This window comes from Vespa velutina, chromosome 10 (genome assembly GCF_912470025.1).
Source record: "Vespa velutina chromosome 10, iVesVel2.1, whole genome shotgun sequence".
Lineage (NCBI taxonomy): Eukaryota > Metazoa > Arthropoda > Insecta > Hymenoptera > Vespidae > Vespa > Vespa velutina.
Window position 1 is genome coordinate 5,599,015 of NC_062197.1, and position 6,000 is coordinate 5,605,014.

The following is a 6,000-nucleotide window of genomic DNA, read 5'->3' on the forward strand; positions in this document are numbered from 1 at the left end:
AATGTTATTCAACCGCACCGAAGCAAATGCTGCCCCGCCTGTTGCCGGCGCACGCGCGTATACTTACACTTTCGTTACTTTCACATACTAATGCGCGCGCGTTCGACCGCATTTGCGAAAGGTAAAATGAAATTTTCAAGGAGCACGAGGGGATGTTTTAAAATATCAACAAAAGCGTGTTAATATTATTTTATTTTTCGAAAAATATATTTTTTCATATTTTCTTTTTCTTTCTTTTCTTTTTTTTTGTTTTGTTTTGCTTTGTTTTGTATACGCGCGTGCGTGTGTTTTTGTTTAATACTCATTTTACAAGGAAAATATATTATGCGAATAGGGAAAAGAATTTTTCTTTTTATTTTTTTTCTTTTTTTTCTTTTTTTTTTTTTTTTAATAATATTTGCCTTATATTTATTTTAAAGATACAAACCGATTAGTTTTGTAATTACTTTATTTTTTAATGCCCGTACTTAATGAGAATTTTGCGATTAATAATTTTTCTCGTAATATTAATTTAAAGAAAATTTTTTTCAATGTTATAACCTTTATTAATTATACAACTTGGATATGTAAAAAGGAACTCGTTAACGAGTAGTAAATTAATCGGACTATAAGCAATTTCGGACTTCTTCGAATATTTCGTCGAAACATTTATTTATTTTATATTAATTTATTTTATCACTTTTTTCGAAATTTTGTTTTCGTTCGAATAAGCCGTATAGTTTATTTTCTGCTTTCCTTTTTGTTCTTTTTCTTTTTCTTTTTTTCTTTCTTTTTTTTTCTTTTTTTCATTCTTTCTTTCTTTTATTCTACATTCATTTTTACGCATAGATCGCGTTGACTGCCGGATATGACGTACGGGATTAGAATCGTCGGACAGTTTTAATTTCATTCTAGGCATCGAGTTGCATACGTATTCTACTTATATAACGTCGTCGTCATCATAGTTGAGATTTTCCTCTTCAAAAAAGTTTTTAACTCGTTTTCTATTTTATATTAATATTCATTCACAATAACCAAAGTTACGTTAATTGCAAGTAACTCGGTTTCACAAGGGAAACTGTTTACCAATCTCGAACCATTGATTCCCCTGCGTAATCAGAAGATCTATCGAACTTGTAATTAACTATTCCGTAAGCAGTCCAGAGATTTTCGAAAATTTATAATTTAATACATACGGGTAATTAAACATCGATTATTCTCTCGTCAATTCGCGAATAATATTTCGGATCGTGAATTCAAGATGTCTCTCTAACGAACCCAGATCGAATATGATCTATGTTATCATTACGCGAACCGAATCAATCATCTGAAAGAGAAAAGAATTATAAAGAGCAACTAAAAGAGAGATCGATAAAATCGCAAATATAAATCATCCGCGTCGGAAACGCTAACGAGTGAACATTCATCGCGAATTTAAAGCAGATGGATCGATCGATTCACCGATAAAAATGAAGAGGACTTTTCTTTTTTTATTTTCAATGACAATTATTATAAAAAAAAAAAAAAAAAAAAAAAAAAAGAAAAGAAAAAAAATATTCCGATGAAGTAGTCAAATGTATAGTATAGCTCTCTCTCTCTTTCTCTGTTTTTTTTAAATTTAATTTTATGAAAGTTGTGCTTTTAGAAATGAATTAACGTAATAATTAAAAACAAATTTTACAAATTCTTAATAAACCCTTTTAATCTTTACGTTACATTATCAACTATTTATAAACAAGGTATAATCTATATTAAGATCAACAATCGATCGAATTAATTCTACGCTTATTAATAAATAAAATTATTAATATCGTGAATGAGATCATATATGAAAAATTTAATGATACATTTTCTAATATATTTTTTTATATGGAATCATTGTATCTACGTATCTACGTATCTTCAATGAGTATTACGATTATTAAGATCATCCAAGTATGAATTTTGATGCGTCACTAAGAGAAATAATTTAGGATAGATCTTCTTACCAAGGACAATTATGCGTGTGGGCCCCAGGTCATCTCTTCTAAATATAGTATCAACGCATATTGTCATTATCTTCAATTATCTTGAAAGCTAATGCGGATGCCTTTGTAAACACCCGCAATATCATATCCCAAACCGCAACATCATGCGTAGGTAGAGACGTTATGATACTACTTGGTCTCCTCCTATCTTACCTACGCGTTAGTGGTAGTGGCGCAATGCAAAATTGATGGCTGCGAATGACGTATGCGGTCGCACATTAGAGTTGCACTTTAGTACGATGAAACGTTGGACGGCCTGCCTTGGTAGTTAACGTTTCGCTTAACCGCTGTTATCTCGGAACAATGAAGAGACTGGTACGCTTTAATCGATACTCCCGTTGGAAGGTTAATCGTTTACCAGTTATCTACCTATACGTTCACTGACAGACCTTGAATCGTACTATGACCCTTTAAAATCGATAATAATGAAAGATCGACAATGTTTCAATAGGTTTTTCTTTTTTTGATAATTAATCTAATCTAATATAATTTCTATATATAAGGATAAGAAGATTATTACGTCTTTTAATTTTTCATTTTTGCAATTTTTCTTTCGAATTAATTACTTAACGAAAAGTATCTTAAAATATATATATATATATATATATATATTTTTTTTTTTGTATTAAAAGCGAGAAATTTGTGTGAAAATACTATGTATAAAATAAATATAAAAATATATTTGTTCGATAAAATCAAAATGTATCAATTTTTGGATTAAAACTTTAAGGAGCATGTATTGAGCAATGTGAGTGAACATATAAAAAATTAATCTCTTTCCAAGCATGTATAATTAAAATATCTTCGTATCATTTTATATGTAGATTTCATCTCATACCATATGGATATCCATTGGATTTATTCTTCCCATTGCTTTGATTTTGAGAATGATTAATTTATTTTTATCGTGTGCACGTTGTTATTGATTTTTTTTTTTCCTTTAAATTTTTCTTACCACTACCTACCACGGCCTTCGTTCTTTTATTTTTCTTTTCTTTTTTCTTCAAATTGATAAGCTCTATCAATTTGATTGATTCAACTCTAGGGGAAAACGCATTAATCTACTCTGCACGAATTATATGAAAGTATATCTATAAAAAAAAAAAAAAAAGTCTGGGGCATATAAACGAAGTAAAGAAACTTAATTAATTCATCATGAAATGATTCAATTCAGTGTCTATAATTTTATATATAACGTCTTCCGACACGACGAATCAAAAAGACAATTCAAATACATTTACGTTTTTCTTCGTAAGAACGAAATAGTTATTGTCAAGATAAACAAACTCTATCGTAGTAAACAGATAAACAATACACTTAAAACATCTATTACTGATTTAGTACTATATATTTGTGTTCAAATAATTACAATGTAACAATAAAATAATATCAACTCGCTTCGGTCTTTCTTATTTACAACAAACGATAACTGAGTATATAAAAAATATATTTTATAAAAATTATAAAATAGAAATAAAAATGATAATATTGTTTGAATAAGAAAAAGAAAATGAAAAAGAAAAAAAAAAAAAAGGACAAACAAATTTATCATTTCGAAAAAATCAACTTTGAAGATCGTTCGAACGTATTTTCAATTTAATGAATGAACATCAATTTTGTTTTTGTTTTAAGAATCATTACTTTCTATTGTCTTTTGAATTAATTTCAATGAAATTTATTTCCTATATCGAAAAAAAAAAACAAAACAAAACAAAAGAGAGAAAGAAAGAAAAAACCTCAATTTCACAGTTTCAATCGAATTGTTCAAGGATAATCGCTTACCTATCGGTTTTATCATGATTATCGTTCCGGTGTGTATTTCGACGCGTTGTAAATTGATTTGTAGGCGCGTCGAGTACCATCAGAGAGACGATCATAGAGCCGTCAAAGAACCCCTTACGCATCGTACTTGTTTTTCGACATACTCTCGATGGATTCTCGTGTACGTGTGTAAAAAAAGAGAGAAAGAGAGGGAGAGGGAGAAAGATAGATCTGTCAAGCGACTATTAGGTTGCGAGTATTCTTGGCAGCAACGACACTCATAGTCTATCCCAAAAATATACTAACTCGACCAGCGCCGACGCATCTCGTATTCGAGATAAGCTGCTTGGTCGATCAAATACGAGTTTTATTTATTTGTTTTTTTTTTCCCCTACCTACCTCCCTCCCTCCCTCTCATCCTTCCATCCTTTTACCTTCATTTTTTTTTTCTTCTTTCCCTTTTTCCTCTTGTCTCTTCGTTTCTTTTTCTTTGCTTTCCTTTTTCTTTCTTTTTTTGACGAAGAAAAGGTTTGCGCGGTCGTTGATAAAGGATCGACTTAAGTGTGTCAACGATCGCGTCTCCTATAAAAGCAGCGCACTCGTCGCACGGCCTCCATTCGAACGAACGAATGAACGAACGAACGAACGAATGAGAGAGAGAGAGAGAGAGAGAGAGAGAGAGAGAGAGAGAGAAACGGATCGGAAAGATGCTGAGACGAATGCGATAAATGTGACGTGAGCGAAAAGGAAAGAGACGTTCGTTCTTCGTTCGAGTGTCTTTCGATAGTGGATGGATTTTTCATTTCTTATTGCCTTCGTCCCGTACGATAAGGATTTCTCATCCATCGTCGGCAAAGATCACTTCTTTAGAAAGAAATTTGTGAAACCTAGTAATAGCAAGGGAACATTTAAAACGATCGATTTGAGTTTGAGTTTGAATTTGGAGTTTTTGACAAAAGTTATCTCGAAGGATGGATGACATTACGTATTGTAAATTTGGAAAATTTAATATTGTTTATTTTTTCTTTTTCTTTTTCTTTTCTTTTTTTTTTTTTTTTTTCAAATATCAATGATAAATTTTAAATATCGTCCAAAATTACAGGGTCGACGTATCACAGGTCGAAGAAAAATTCTTTTTTATTCTTTTTTTATACCATCGATACTTATTCTTTATACTCTTGACAAAAGTTTTTTTAATTTCTTTCTACATTTTATCCCGATATTGTTTATTTTTCTATTTTTCTATATATTTTTTTTTTTTTTTTTTTGTTATCTTTTCTTTCCTTCATTATAAATTTTTATATTTCTGACACGTAACTCTATACTCATTCATAATGATAATCGACTTTTTCTTTTCGAATATAATTGGGGCCTCTTGGGTGAACTTGTAGCATCGTAGTCTTAATCGTTCAAAAGATAAGCAAATAATGGTAATTTAGCACCTTATACATAAAAGCCAACGAATTACTCTGACTACTTACGTGTCGCAAAGCAATTTGCTTTATGGTTACGACTTCGTAAAGTCGCACACGCGTCGTATATAGTCTCGTTATGTTGCTCGTCAATGAAATTTCTACTCTGGTATTTCTACTCTTACTCTGCTATACGCATTTGCACGCAGGCATGTCATCGATTTCATCTTACGTAAGATTTAATGTTACAATAACGTTGGTACAAGTCGTAAAGATTAATTTACTTCCTTCTTTTTTTCTTTTCTCTCTTTTTTTTTTGTTTTTTGTTTTTTTAATTATTTATCCATTCGTCGTTAAAACGGAGATTTTTCTTATAAAGGAATTTTTAATAAATTAAAAAAAAAATCGGGGAAATTTTGAGAAGAAACAAAGCAAACAAAGAAACAAAAATACTACACGTATTTACTTCGTTTCTTTATTTATAACATTAACATTGTGATAGATGTTAAAACAAAAAAAAAAATAAGAAAAAGATATTTTCTCGATGTCACTGACATCTCGAAGAATCGAAATTACGATTATTCCCGATAAAAAATTCGATTCGTTTTGATTGTTATCAGAAACGAATGACGAAGTATCCGGTGAAAGGTAGGCGTAAAATCTCTGAAGTTTTATGATAAAAGCTTCTAAGTTGCTCGCCATACCATGAGATCGTAATTAATTAATGGATTAACCCTTCGGCTTATAGTGAAATGAAGTGAAAAATAGGGTCAAAGAGGAACAAGAGAAAGGATAGAAAAAACTTGGGGGAAAAGGATGGT

At 30.5% G+C, this 6,000-nt stretch overlaps 1 long non-coding RNA gene across 1 annotated transcript in view; it reads right to left on the reverse strand.

Annotated features, from left to right (window-relative positions):
* Positions 1-263: 263 nt before the first annotated feature.
* The window catches only part of LOC124952510, a 6,101-nt gene continuing 364 nt past the window's right edge, over positions 264-6,000 (reverse strand). Inside the window, exons 2-3 of the long non-coding RNA XR_007101927.1 lie at positions 1,968-2,414; positions 264-1,306 (exon numbers count right to left, since the gene is read on the reverse strand). This is a non-coding gene — a long non-coding RNA (uncharacterized LOC124952510). The remainder of the gene's footprint in view (positions 1,307-1,967; positions 2,415-6,000) is intronic.